The sequence below is a fragment of the Musca autumnalis genome, unplaced genomic scaffold (genome assembly GCF_047663935.1).
Source record: "Musca autumnalis isolate F117 unplaced genomic scaffold, ASM4766393v1 scaffold_5, whole genome shotgun sequence".
Lineage (NCBI taxonomy): Eukaryota > Metazoa > Arthropoda > Insecta > Diptera > Muscidae > Musca > Musca autumnalis.
This window is the reverse complement of record NW_027412088.1, coordinates 96,649,456-96,664,400: the sequence shown is the minus strand read 5'-3', so window position 1 is coordinate 96,664,400 and position 14,945 is coordinate 96,649,456. Positions and strand designations below refer to the sequence as shown.

General features: G+C 34.5%; 1 protein-coding gene across 1 annotated transcript in view; it reads left to right on the top strand.

The window, feature by feature from the left end:
• Positions 1–14,945, top strand: part of NaCP60E (Na channel protein 60E) — an 898,928-nt gene that overhangs the window by 426,868 nt on the left and 457,115 nt on the right. The gene's annotated exons all lie outside the window — the stretch shown is intronic.

The window sequence follows — 14,945 nt, the reverse complement described above, 5'->3', positions numbered from 1 at the left end:
CAATTTTGTAAATTGCACACTGTTTGATTTGATTCGTTTGTACTGAACATATCACGAAGAACAATATTTTTTGGTCTTGGCATTTTTATTATTAGTTTCACTCAACGTTTAAAAATGAACTAAATAGCATTTGCGGGGGTTTTTTGCATATATAGTTTGCAAAAAATGAATTTTGTTAAAAAATTACGCTACCTGCAACTATTCCAAAGGGTTTTCGCGAAATTTTCCGTAAATTATACAATAAGACTACGAGTGTAACAAACTCAAAAACTAGATCATTCATGTGGTACCTGAATGGTTATATTTTATTATTATTATGCTGAATGCCAATTTAAAACATTGTTGACACAATTTTGTAAATTGCACACTGTTTGATTTGATTCGTTTGTACTGAACATATCACGAAGAACAATATTTTTTGGTCTTGGCATTTTTATTATTAGTTTCACTCAACGTTTAAAAATGAACTAAATAGCATTTGCGGGGGTTTTTTGCATATATAGTTTGCAAAAAATGAATTTTGTTAAAAAATTACGCTACCTGCAACTATTCCAAAGGGTTTTCGCGAAATTTTCCGTAAATTATACAATAAGACTACGAGTGTAACAAACTCAAAAACTAGATCATTCATGTGGTACCTGAATGGTTATATTTTATTATTATTATGCTGAATGCCAATTTAAAACATTGTTGACACAATTTTGTAAATTGCACACTGTTTGATTTGATTCGTTTGTACTGAACATATCACGAAGAACAATATTTTTTGGTCTTGGCATTTTTATTATTAGTTTCACTCAACGTTTAAAAATGAACTAAATAGCATTTGCGGGGGTTTTTTGCATATATAGTTTGCAAAAAATGAATTTTGTTAAAAAATTACGCTACCTGCAACTATTCCAAAGGGTTTTCGCGAAATTTTCCGTAAATTATACAATAAGACTACGAGTGTAACAAACTCAAAAACTAGATCATTCATGTGGTACCTGAATGGTTATATTTTATTACAATACACAAGAAAGGTAAAAACCAATATTGTGGTTTACAATTTTTTAACTCATAATTTTTATGATGTCAAAAATAAGTAATTTATGGTGTTGGTGTGCGAGGAATAATATTTCCACCTAGTTCTGACTTTCTAACTTATCAAAACCAAAAACTCAGATAATTCTACCTGTAAACAAACTATAAAAATATAGCAGACCCAAAGACCGGATGTTGCCTTCACAGCTAGGTACCAGTCCTTGGGTACCTCAACGGCAATTCATAATTTGGAAAAACACAAAAAAGCAAAAAGTAATTCTTATTGTGGTGGTGTAGCATTTCTTTTTGTAAGATGATGTTGATACTGAAAACAACTTACTTGAAACTGTTCTTCGATGCTTTCTTGACTTTGCTAAAATATTGAAAATGAACCACCTATTTTCACAATACAAATGATACGATTTTTAATAATAAAAAAACACCTCCATAACCTACAGCCCTATCTATAGCAACCCTTTTGTAAATTGTCTAGATTTTAGATATTCGATGAGAGCGGTTTGTTTAGGCATACATATTTATGACATTTAAATAATGATATTTATAGTCCTAATTAATTGAAGATACATATTCATTTATATTTACTTGTATTTCATTTGTATATATTCCACAAAAATTAAACTTAATATTTGTAATACCTTATTAACCAAACAAATGTAAGTGTACCCTAGCAACACTTTCTTTCTAAAGGTACATTATGATGTACTCTACGTGGTTTTTTAAAGTACGCGCTGATGTACGCAACCTTTTCGGTTGGGTACGTGGTTGTTACATTACGATGGAGGTTGCGTACCAAACATGTGTGTTTGACGAACTTTTCGAATCTCGTTGGGTACACTTACATAAACACTAAAATGGATTTTTAATGTTTGTGTACGCGTACATAAACTTTATAATTTTTTTTAGTGTTTGTGTACATGTACGTTACCTTATGATAAGGTACTGTTTGTTTCCGAACACTGGCTATGGGTACGAAAAGTACTAAATGGTACTAAATTTACAACAACGGGGATTTGGAATCTGGAATCCTGAAATTTGGAATTGAGATTATTGTTAAAGTGTAGGATTGAGGTAGTTTTGGAAATTTGTACTTATGGGTACGAAAAGTATTAAATGGTACTAAATTTGGTACAATTTGCATTTGGGTAAAAGAATAGCGCTTGAGTCCTGAAATTACGAATAAAGATTACTTTTGGAGTGTAGAATTGAGGTAGTTTTGGAAATTCGTACTTATGGGTACGAACAGTACTAAATGGTGCTAATTTTTGGATTTGGGTGAACGAATAGAGCTAGAATCCTGAAATTTGGTATTGAAATTATTGTTGAAGTGTAGGATTGAGGTAGTTTTGGGAATTTGCACTTATGGGTACGAAAAGTATTAAATGGTACTAAATTTGGTACAATTTGGATTTGGGTAAAAGAATAGCGCTTGAGTCCCGAAATTATGAATTAAGATTACTTTTGGAGTGTAGGACTAAGGGAGTTGTGAAAATTCGTACTCATGGTACTAAATTGGTATAATTTGGATTTGATTGAACGTACAGAGCTGGATTCCTGAAATTTGGAATTAAGATTACTGTTATAGTGTAGGATTGAGGTATGTTTGGAAATTTGTACTTATGGATTCAGAAAGTACTGAATTTGGTACAATTTGGATCTGAGCAAACGGATAGCGCCGGAATCCTGAATGTTGAAATTATGTCTATTTCTTTATATGTAAAATATTATAATTGGTTTTGGTGGAACTGATAAAGTTGGAAATGTGAACCGCGGTTGTGTTTTTGGGTTGATATAAGAACGTAATTTTTAAAGTACTAAATTTGGTAACATTTTGGTACGATAACACTGTGCAACACTGGCAATGCAAACAACTTCTAATGGGCATTTTCTGAAAGTACACATTGAGACTACAAAAACCTTAATTGGGTTTTGTGTTCTTAGATCGGGTTTAGATTTTATGGCCTCATCTAAACTGACCTAAAATGAGCCTTTTTTCCAGTGATCGGACCTTTATCTCCGAAACTAATAAGAATTTTGCTTTGCAGTCTTCAGCAATATTGTAGCCCTTAAGTAGTTGAACTTATGTGTCAAACAGATGACCTAGGAAAAGCTGCATCTAGCGCATCAAACTCGTTAAAATATAGTATAGTTTACAAAATTTCTGAAATTCTGGTCAGTAACAACTAAACTGTTGGGAGTTGAAACAAGTAACCATTCTAAAAATTTTCCACATAATGTGACCATCAATTCTTCCGAACATTCTGAAACTCTAAGATGGTTATTTCACGTTGTTTAAGGGGTATTTCATAACATACCTTTTACAAAACTTATTTCAAACAAAGTTCACACAGGCTGTTTATTCTCATGTTGGGGATTTCAATGAATTATTGAAATATTTACCAAATTGTTGTTGAAAAATTTGCTATAAACATGGCGATAGAGGCATTTTACAACAATGTGATGTTCTGAAGGGTTATGTATTACATTCCAGAGAATATTTTCCCAAAAGGTATCATTAAGAAGAATTTAACATTTTGGGAGATACGCTGCGAAATATACACAAATTATAGAATTTTTAGATATATTATACAATTTGAGGCACGAAATGCAGTTTTTCGAGTTCACTATTCCTCCAAATATTTTCTTCTTGCTCTTATCTACAAGTTTGCTGCAGATGTCAAAACAAGATTCGAATTGGTTTCAGAGATACAGCCCCGATTTGTTTTAAAAATTTGATCTTTAACCATGTTTAGATGAGGCCATACCCGATCTAAGAAAACAAAACCCACATATGGTTTTTGGCTATTGGTCCTCTACTTTCATAAAATTCTGGACAGAAGTTGTTTGCACGCGATTGGCTCAAAAAATTTTCACAGTGTAATATACGGAGTTTTTTTTTTTTGAAATGCATGCAAATTCTGAAAATTATTTTGAGGGTCGCTGATGGCTGAAATGGTATTGGAAATACATACTAATAGTACTAAATGGTACTAAAATTGGTCTTGGGTTTATTTTTAGAATAATGTTTTACCTACTGAGGACAGAAAGTCCTTAATTAAAAAGCCTCAAAAATATGGCTCGCTGTTGATGTGTAAGGAAGGGTGAGTTACAGCTGCCCAGCAAAAATACTCATTACAAATTGGCCTACTTTCTCATTATTTTAACATGGGCATGTCATAGGGAGTAAGTACTTATTTTTTGGTCACTAAAAAGTAGATAAATAAGTAGTTATTCTCTGGTTACTTCAAGTCGTAACTACTTATTTAAGTACTTATTTATTTACTTTTAAGTGCCAAAAAATAAGTACTTACTCCCTATGACATGCCCGTGTTAAAATAATGAGAAAGTAGGCCAATTTGTAATGAGTATTTTTGCTGGGTGATTATACGAAATAAAGTGGTACGAACAGTACATAAATAAAAATAAATATTGATTATAATTGGTATTAGTACAACAAAATGTTTAGTGTTCACCATTTCCGAAGTAGCGGGCGCTTTGCTAGTGTTCATATATGAGAAAAGTCGATAAACAAACAAAATCGCCGGAGGGCGTTTTTTTAAATAAATCACGGTTAAAGTTCACATTTTTAGGGCTTTTATATGTTACCACGATTTTGCTTGAAAACCGCAAGTCCTACACGGAGGAAAAAAGCGTATCTCTAACATATGTTCCAAACATATTTTGCAGCAAACATATATTTGTTTGCAATCAGTCCCAACAAAAACATATGTTTGGTTCCTGCAAACAAATATATGTTTGGGTGCAAACAAATAAAAAGCCAAAAGCCACAATAAAAAGAAACACATGCACCAGTGGGCGCTTTCTGAGAACAATGGAGCGTAAATTTTAATGTGAAACACATTGAAATGTATGCTCACTTGCTCTCAATAAGCGCTCACTGGCTATCTCATACATATACACACATTTATAAATGGTAGTGGTTTATTAAGAGGCATAGAAAAAGAAGCAAATGTAACAACAGACACATAGCTACATAAAAAATTCCAAAAAAATACATAACAGGATTTAATAAAAAACTGAATGAAATAATTTATAAAAAGTGGCACTCAAAATAGGTGAAATCGGGCGGTACCGCTATATGGGGGCTGTACCAAACCGTGGACCTATGACCATAACTTATGATGGAGAAATTTCTTGATGACTAAAAACCCTAAATGCCAAAGTATAGCTAATTCGACCAGAACATGTACCTAAAAACGTCAAAATACCGAAAATCGGGCGGTACCGCTATATGGGGGCTATAAGAAAACGTGGACCTATGTCCATAATTTATGGTTGTGAAGTTTCTTGCTCACTGGGAACCCTAAATGTCAAATTATAGCTAATTCAGTCTGAAAATGTGGCTAAAAACGTCAAAATATCTGAAATCGGGTGGTACCGTTATATGGGGGCTATACCAAACCGTGGATCGATATAGCCCATCTTCGAACTTGATCTAAGTTCAGACCAAAAACACATGTGTACGAAATTTCAGCCCTGTAGTTTATGGTCCATCGCTGTACATTCTCGGAAATTTTAAAGAAAATGGTCTCAGTACTTTCAGAGATATAACATACTTAACAAAGTGGGTATGGTCGGGTCTTTAAGCCCAAAATAATTACCTAGGGTCGGAGATACGACCACCGTTGCCACCGTGGTGCAATGGTATGCACGCCCGCCTTGCACGCAGAAGGTCGGGGGTTCGATTCCCCGGACAGGCAACATCAAACATTTTTCAACGGTGGCAAAATACCCCTCAGTAATGTTGGCGACATTTCCTGAGTATTTCAGCCTTGAAAAACTTCTCCATAAGTGGTGTCTCAAGACACGCCGTTCGGACTCGGCGATAAACAGTAGGTCCCATATCATTGAGCTAAATATGAATCGGGGTGCACTCATTGATATGAGAGAAGTCTCCCTTGTCCCGTATGGGATGTTGTGGATGTTTTTGTGTTTAGTCTTGAATATATAAGCTATTTAAAAAAGTGGACGTGGTCGGGTCTTTAGGCCCCAAATTAGTACCAAGGATCAGAGAAACAACAACGGTTGTCTCGCAAATTAAATTTCTCTCCGATACGTTCGTCAGTTTTGCTAAAATAGTTTTTTTTTTAAATAGGGCATAGGGGAGGTACCCCGCCCCTTCCGAAATGCAAAAAAAATATATAGCATATTTTCACCACCGGTGTTCCCTGTACGTTCTCTGAAATTTTCAAGAAAATCGGTTCAGCCGTTTTGAGTCTATACGGAACATACAAACACACAAACATACTAACATACACACTATGGCTATAACCAAAAAAATACCACCACATAGCCGTGCAGAGCATGGAAAACTATTATGAAATACGGTGTAAATTTTTCTCTATCGCGAAAAAAGTTTCCGCACCAAATGCATGGAAGTTCAGAAATGCATTTTTTAATTTTATCTGTTATAACAACATATTTGCTTTTTTTTTTAATTTTTATTTTTTTGTAATCTAATTTAAAATCACTATCAAAGCGTTTTGGACCAATTTGATCACAAATCGCGCCATTTCGGAGCATATTAAGAATTTTTGACACTATTGCAATTTTTGGTTTTTCTTTATAATCTCGTGAATTTTATGTTTATATTTTTTGTACCTATCGGACAAGAGAATTTGGGGTCATTTGCAACGAAATCGCGAAAGTTACAGGCTGTTTTTGTTGACCTTGCCTGTGAGAATTGTATTTGTTTTCTACAAAAATACAACACCAGTACCATGTGGGGAATTTTGTCCTAATAATGAAAACGCGTTTCTAAGATCGATTCGATGAAAAAAGTTTCAGCACCGACCGCAATTACTAAAACCCTTTTGGTATTTTTTCTACTTATAATTTTAAATTTGCTTTGTTTGAATAAATATTTATAGACAAAAATACATTTCTCACAGGCAAAGTCATTAAAAACGGTCTGTAACTTTCGCGATTTTGTTGCAAATGACACCATATTATCTTGTCCGATAGGTACAAAAAATATAAACATAAAATTCACGAGTTTATAAAGAAAAACCAAAAATTGCAATAGTGTTAAAAATTCCTAATATGCTCCGAAATGGCGCGATTTGACATCAAATTGGTCCAGAACGCTTTGAAAATTGATTTTAAATTAGATTACAAAAAAATAAAAATTTTAATGAAAAGCAAACATGTTGTTATAACAGATAAAATTCAAAAATGCATTACTGAACTTCAATGCATTTGGTGCGGAAACTTTTTTCGCGATAGAGAAAAAATTACAACTTATTTCATAATAGTTTTTCATGCTCTACACGGCTATGTGGTGGTATTTTCGATATCTGCAAAAAAGTGCAAAAAGTTATATCCCTAATACACACATTGTCTTTTATATATAAGATAAATAGGTACATCCATATTTTATATATACATATGTATATATATATATATATATATATATATATATATATATATATATATGTATATGAAAAATGTATTGATATAATTACCAATATTAAATGCGATTTCTTCCTTGTCCAATAAAATATTTCCATTCTCCTTTTTGATTCAATTATAAAATGTATTGGGCATTTAATTTACTAAAAAGCACAATTTCTTTAAGAAAACACAAAACACTGATTTATTCACTCACTTTACCGTCTTTACTCAACGATAGTATTTAGAAAACTGAAGAAAAAAGAACAGCATAATAAATACCATATTTTTCTTTTGCTCTTCGCTTGCTACGTTGGTTAACAACAATAAAACACGAAACACACGTGTTTGGTCGCATACACACCACCAAAGCTTCTGCGTCTCCTATAAACCATACACACAGCTTTTTATACAGCATTTCGCAGCCGCGAGGGCCCTGTTGTTACTCTATTTGACAAAAATCCTCTCTCCACCCATAAGAAATATGTTCTAACATAAAAAATATGTTGCAAACATTCAAACATATATATGTTTGCAACCAGTCCCAAACAAATATTTGTTTAAATCCAAACATATTTCTAACATATATTTTTCTGCGTGTATATATTGCCAGAGGAAAATTACCATCAACCAAAGGATCCATAAATAAACATACATCTTTATCATTTTATGGTTCTACATCAGTGCTCATCAGTGAGCCCTTACTGAGAGCAAGTGATAGTGCGACTTCAATTATTTTGATTCAGTAAGCCGTATGTTATCTGGTATTTAAAGTCAGGGAGACGAATAATTTTCGTATCTCCCTAAAAGAAATGTTGATCTGGAAAAGTTTTTGCCTTTGATTTCTTGTTTTCCTCATTTTTCTGTTATAACATTCTGTAAATGCTCCTTTAGTATTTCAGAATCCTTCCTTTTTTATATGCTCAAAAATATTTATGGCAATATTTGCCATAAGAATAAATGTTTAAAATGTGGTTAATTGTTCGTTTCAACAATTCAATAAAACAGGAAAAAGGACAATAGTTTTTTATTATGCATTCACAACAGTTTTCTTTTTTAAGATTTGCCTTTTTTGTTCTTCGGTTTATTTATGCATTCAATCATTCATTACAAGGAAACAATGAATAAATGAAAATTGAAGGAATAAATGAATTGAATGGAATGGAATGGAATGGAATAGAGTGGAGTGGCCTTTAGAAAATTGTAGACAATTCATGCTGTTCAATTTTCATGATTTCCATTTTTGTTGTTTGCTGTTTTTCCATTTCTGCCAATAATGAAATAAAAAATATTCAATTAAATTATTCGTTTGGGGGTTGTGCTTACAATTTTACTTACAATTACATACACACACCAAACACACATTACATAGGTCGTTTTTGCCATTTTACTGAACAAGGATGTGAATACTCTAGAGCGAACTATTAGCTATGGGGAAATCAATCTGTTCTATATTCAAACTAATAAAAACACAGAACAGAAGTTTTGAATACAATTTCCAATGGATTTTTAAGTAGATGGTAATCAAAGCCAACACATAGCTACAGGCACATGCATTTTAGTTTTACATAAAATGGAGCATACGGAATGAAACTCTTTTAAATTCTTAATGTAAATAAAATGCAATTTTTGTAAACAAAAGAAGACTTTTGGAAAGAATTGAAATTTTAAAGAGAAATTGTTTCGAAGCATTGTGGCGTTTTTTTATTGGGATAGCGTTTGCAATTTTGTTTTTTTCAAAATAGTCTGGCTTAATCCCATTGTTGTTGTTTTAATATTTTAAAACAACTTTTTTATTTGTGGAAAAGATTTGGCATTGTTCGCCAAGCGGTAAGGCAGGGAATACTATAGTTTCGATCCACGCCACTGGATCTCATCAGTTCCCTTGTTTCTTGTTTGTGGATATTCTCCACCGAAGTTATTTTTCAATAACTTCTTCAACAAGAAACTTTTTATACCCAAACATCAATCGTCAGCTCGAATGCTGTAAAGCAGACCAAATCAAATATGGTAAGTGTCAGCCTGCATCTCTTGGGTGTTTTCAGGATTAATATCTGGTCAATTATGAATTTGCTAGGTCAACAGCCGCATTGGTATGGACCAATTATTTTGTTGACCATAGGCTTTAGACGTTCGCTACAATATCCCTGACAATAACATATAAGCAACTATAGTTAGAGCACAAAGTATTATCTTCTGTTCTGTGGACGGTACACATGATACTCAGGTATCAATTGTTGGGTACGCGTTCTTCCTGCCTGAATGTGATAACTAGCTGATGCATACACTGCATTGGTATGAACCAATTATTTCGAAGGGGATTTAGTCGTTCGCACAATAACCCTGACACTATTTCACAAGCAATAGGGAGCATACCTGTGTCAATATAGTTAGAGCACACAGTCATATCTCCTCTTTTGTGGATGGGACACAGGGTGCTCAGGTTCCAATCTTCGGGTACGCGTTCTCCGGTTCCTGCAGCCTTATTATTCTTCAGCCGTTTAATTACTGTCTTTACCTCATCTTGGCCGAGCGGTATACATTCAATATCATCATCTGGAATTGAATCTATAGCATATACGTTGTCTTCGCTAGTATTAGGATACCAACAGTTTGCAAAAATGCTCTTTCCATATCCTAAGCACAATATCTGTATCTGTTACCAAATTACCTTGCTGTGCCCTTGTCCCAAAACCATCAGTTTGATGTTTGACTCTTTGGTAGAATTTTCGAACTTTATTCTGGCTCCTATACATCTCGATTTTTCACACTCCCGCTTTTCCATGTCTTTCTTTTTTCCTGTGGAAAAGACGTTTCTCCTCTCTCCTTTACTTCCGATACCTTTCTCGTGCGCTTCGCTTTACTACTGGTTGTAGAGCAGACATGACCAAAAAGAGAACGGAGAAAATGTGAATGTATTCAAAATATTGGCAACTTATACCAGTGTGTTAGTAAGTTTGTATTCACGCAAGCTGTAAACAATAACAAATCAAAACATTTGTTCTATTTTGTACGCTCTTTTTGTGCATTCGGGTCGTGTGCGTGTAAATTGCCGAAAATCATCGGCACCGCCGTGCCAAATGTGACCATGCTTGTTGTAGAGTAGCCCTATATGCAGCATTTTTCTCTTCCGTAGCAACAAGACACTCCTGCACGCAGATAAAAAATATGAGTGATCACAAAATATGATTGTCAGAGAACAAAATTCGAAGAGCAAAATATGTATTGTAAAGATACACAGAAAAAAAAACAAAAGTATGAATTTTTTACTAATTCCGTTCATATTATTTTGTCCATAATTTGAACGCACCTCTTTTAAAGTGAATAGAAAAATGTTTGTATTCATGTACACAATACTATTTTTGCAAAAGTATGAATGCTTGTCTAAAATACAAAAATAAATGTTCTAGTTTCCCCTATATTCACCATTTTTTTTTCTGACATAACCCGATTTTTTGTGCTTTGCCTATAAAGATGTAGTGGATTTGCTTCTATTGTTTTTGTGTTTCCTCCCCTCAATCGTACCTACACGCACATTGACTCCGTGTCAACAAAGTACAACAGCCTAAACCAGCGTCGCCCATAATATTTCCATCAATACTACAGCATATGTGTATGCATGGGTGAAAAAAACAACAACCACATTATATTCATCGTTTGTTTATTTACACATACACTGTACGTGAGAGAGAGAAGCAAATGCAAAAACAACTCAGTGGGCGCCCTCACTATACTTCTTTGCAAAGACAGCGCGACCCTGGCCTAAACAAGCACCACTACCACACTAAAAAACCAAACATTTATAGATTTCGTTTGTTGTCAGAAAACACCAAATATATTAATAGCATTATTTCGCATATACAATTTTTGAATTTCTTTAATAGAAATGCAACATCTAATAACTCAAGCTGATGGACTCAAAATGTACATATGGATCACATTGTTCTACTTTACAAGATACATGAATCATTAGAAAAAATCAATTAGAAGAAACGTTTAAAGAACAATAATTACAAAATTAAATAAAAAAAAAAAAAACAAATTTCAAAATAAAATAAAAAAAAACTAATTTCAAAATATAATAAAAAAAACAAAATTATAGAAACAATAAATTTATAAAAAATATAAACATAGTTTTAAATATATGAATAACTTTTTCTTGCTTTAAAGAAGATCATTTTTAAATGAATGAAATGGTTCATATTTTGCAAAAAAAAAAATAGACGTATATTCCATGTTTATGTTTCATTCAAAAAAGAAACCAGTATTTATTGCTTTATGAATGTAAAAATCTGAACATTGCACATAGGTTTCAATCAGGAAATTTTTGGCCAAAACCCTATTTTTGAAGTTTCGAAATTTTAATTTTTTTTTGCACAAAATAATAAAAAACACACCAAGTCATCTGTAAATAATTAGTTTTTGTAAATAACGTTAGTATTCGTTGATTGGCGCAGTACCAAAGTTGACACTTTTTTATGTAAAAATAAAACAGACTTAGTGCTGTAAAATATGCAATTTTTGTTCTATTGCGTCGCTGCATAAATATACAGAAGTGAGATCAAAGTTATTTTGAATCGGGAAGCTGTTAATGAGTACTTTCATAATATTTAGAAAAAGAACGATGAAATTTGTAAAATTAGCGTAATAAAACCAATGTTTATATATATATATATATATATATATATATATATATATATATATATATATATATATATATATATATTAAAAATTATTTTTTACAAAGATTTTTTAAATATACATAAACTTTTAAAAAAAATGTCCAAATATGTCCACCTCCAAATCGAATTTGAAAGATAGCAGGGGGTCTGTACCAACAAATTCAGAAGTCAAATCGTGCTCAAATTTGCCACAGTTAAAATAAAGTGGATTTTTCTATTTTAAGATGGGAGAATTTTTTGTAAATACCTGTTGTTGAAACAGAACGGTAATACCCACATCTATCAACCGAGTTTGCTTAAAATTCATATTTAAGGGTTTCAGAGTGTAGAAAACATGAATGTATAATTTTATTGAAAATAGGTCAATTTTTTGTCATAGTCCCCACATAAAAGTACCGTCCGATTTTAGATATTTTGTGGATTTTAGCCACACTTTATGACAGATTCGGCTGAAATTTGGTATTTTGACCTCTCGGATGATATGAATCCTTTGTACCAAAAATTATTAACATAGGTCAATGTTTTGGTTTAGACCAATGTCGTTCTTTGATATTGTTAAAGTTACGCAACGAAAAAGCACACAAAAGAGAGCAAATGTTTTGATTTGTTTTTGTTTTGCAGCATGTGGACATACAACCTTACTAACACACTGTCAAAAATTGGCAATATTCAGAATTTTGTGTGCTCTCTTCTTGGTCGGCTATGGTTTAGACCCCACACAACGGCACCACCCTGTTCAACACACTTTGACAGTTTTTGGTCATTTTGGTCGATAAAACGTAAGAATTTCTGTTTGTACACATTTATTATAAATAACAATTAATTTCAATACAAAATGGACGGTGAAATAGTTTTGATCAGAAAATTTGGATTTGGGACCATTGTGCATTGGAAACAATTTCTGAACACTATTCATAAATTTTTTTTCTGTGTATTGTTCTATTCCGTATGAAGTATTGTGGATCCAACAATCGTTTTTGTCAATTTCAACAATTGTTTTTGTTAAATCCACAAATAATTTTTGTCAACTGGACAATATTTTACTCTTTTCTTCGACAATTTTTTGCCTACTCCAGGCATTCGATGTCGTGGTGAAAAAAAATGTTGGTGAGTTTTGTTTGTATGAAGGATGACTTTATCGTTGTTGTTGTTGTAACAGTGGTTTTGTTATGTTTATTTGTTCGTTCCTCTGTTCACTCTGGCTCTGGGTCTATCTCCAGTTCCAGAAAAGTGGCTGCTTCGATGGGATGTAGCCATAGATCCACTGGAGTTAGATGGGTAGGTTTGGCGGTGCAGTTAAAAAGGTGTTGTGTGTCGTGCGGGCCCATGCCGCATACTGGGCAGATGTCTTGCACGGCGCGATCGATTTCCGCCCAATAAGAATTTAGGCGACTGCAATATCCCGAGCGTAGTTGAGCCAAAACTACTCTAGTTTGTCGTGGCAGCTGACGCTCCTCAGCTGCGATAGATGGAGGATGTACTCCGAGTACTTTATTCACACTATAATTGCTTAAGGCCTTGGCAACTGCGTCCGTGTGAATGCTATTCAATCCTGCTTGATATGCTTGTTGATCTAGGGGTTCTCTCCTGTATCGTTGGACCTCTCCCTCTAGAGCATGGATATCCTTCCTGATCTCCCTGAATGGGCCGGGCCTACCCACAAGATGGTGATTGGGATGGCTCACACGATAACATCCAAGCAGGTACTGCAACGAAAGCATCTCATTGTGTTGCTTTACAGGAAGAATTTTTGCCTCCTCATGTAGATGGTCCACTGAAGATTTGAGGAGGCACCCTGTCGCTGTTCTCAGGGCTGCATTCTGGCAAGTTTGAATCTTTTTCCAGTTCGAATCACACAATCTCGGGGACCAGACTGGAGCCGCATAGCTTACCACAGACCGACCTATCGCGTTATATGTGGTCAACAAGGTTTCTTTATCTGCACCCCAAGTGCTGCCGGCCAGGGACTTGAGGACCTTGTTCCTACTTTTCAACTTGTCGCAGATAGCTGTGGCGTGTGCGCACGAGGTGAATGTAGTGTCGAATGTGACCCCTAAAATTTTAGGGCAGTTTGTGGTCGGAATTCTGCTACCGTCGACCACGACATTCAACTCACGTCCAAACTGCGCTGTCCACGTGGTGAACAGAGTGGCTGTAGATTTTGTGGCGGAAATCTGCATATTCCTCGAATGGAAAAAGGTGGTAAGATCAGTTAAATAGTTGTTCAGTCTCTCACAGTTAAATAGTTGTTCAGTCTCTCACAGATGTCATCAGGATAGGTACCCGACGCCAAGATCGTGCAATCATCCGCATACGTCACGATCTCAATGCCGTCTGGAGGGGGTGGAATACAGGAGAGGTAGAGGTTAAACAGTTCCGGAGATATCACCCCACCTTGGGGAACTCCCTGTTTCACTCTACGGGGTTTGGACTTCTTATTCCTGAATTCCACGTACGACTGGCGTCCACACATATAGTTGACTATCCAACGTTTCAAGCTTGGCCGGAGGGTTGTCTGCTCAATGTCCTCAAACAGCGTGGAGTGCCTGACTATATCAAAGGCTTTTGATAAGTCAAGAGCCACCATCACTGTTCTATCACACGGCCGTCTCTGGTTGAATACTTTACAGATATATGTGGTAATGGCGTGCAGCGCTGTTGTCGTGCTGTGCTGCTTACGGAATCCATGTTGATGATCGGCAACTTGATAGCTATTTCTGATACTGGGGAGGATCAAGGCCTCAAGTGTCTTTGCTACGGGCGACAAAAGCGAAATCGGTCTGTACAATTCACTTTTGCTGGCATCCTTGC